This window comes from Schistocerca americana, chromosome 5 (assembly GCF_021461395.2).
Source record: "Schistocerca americana isolate TAMUIC-IGC-003095 chromosome 5, iqSchAmer2.1, whole genome shotgun sequence".
Classification (NCBI taxonomy): Eukaryota; Metazoa; Arthropoda; class Insecta; order Orthoptera; family Acrididae; genus Schistocerca; species Schistocerca americana.
In genome coordinates this window covers 278,243,557-278,244,245 of record NC_060123.1, presented here as the reverse complement: position 1 = coordinate 278,244,245, position 689 = coordinate 278,243,557, and the positions used below count along the sequence as shown (strand labels likewise).

The following is a 689-nucleotide window of genomic DNA, read 5'->3' as shown; positions in this document are numbered from 1 at the left end:
AAATGCAGTAAATGAAGCAGGGAAAAAGGAATATAAACGTCTCAAAAATGAGATCGACAGGAAGTGCAAAATGGCTAAGCAGGTATGGCTGGAGGACAAATGTAAGGATATAGAGGCTTATCTCACTAGGGGTAAGATAGATACTGCCTACAGGAAAATTAAAGAGACCTTTGGAGAGAAGAGAACCACTTGTATGAATATCAAGGACTCAGATGGAATCCCAGTTCTAAGCAGAGAAGGTGGTGGTTAGTGTTTAACGTCCCGTCGACAACGAGGTCATTAGAGACGGAGCGGAAGCTCGGGTTAGGGAAGGATTGGGAAAGAAATCGGCCGTGCCCTTTCAGAGGAACCATCCCGGTATTTGCCTGACACGATTTAGGAAAATCACGGAAAACCTAAATCAGGATGGCCGGAGACGGGATTGAACCGTCGTCCTCCCGAATGCGAGTCCAGTGTGCTAACCACTGCACCACCTCGCTCGGTCTAAGCAGAGAAGGGAAAGCAGAAAGGTGGAAGGAGTATATAGAGGGACTATACAAGGGCGATGTTCTTGAGGACAATATTATGGAAATGGAAGAGGATGTAGATGAAGATGAAATGGGAGATATGATAGAGCACTGAAAGACCTAAGCCGAAACAAGGCCCCGGGAGTAGACAACATTCCATTAGAACTACTGACAGCCTTGGGA

At 46.3% G+C, this 689-nt stretch overlaps 1 non-coding gene across 1 annotated transcript; it reads right to left on the bottom strand.

The window, feature by feature from the left end:
- Positions 1-406: 406 nt before the first annotated feature.
- Trnaa-cgc lies at positions 407-479 on the bottom strand. The gene has a single exon. It is a non-coding gene; the product is annotated as a tRNA-Ala (tRNA).
- Positions 480-689: the final 210 nt, after the last annotated feature.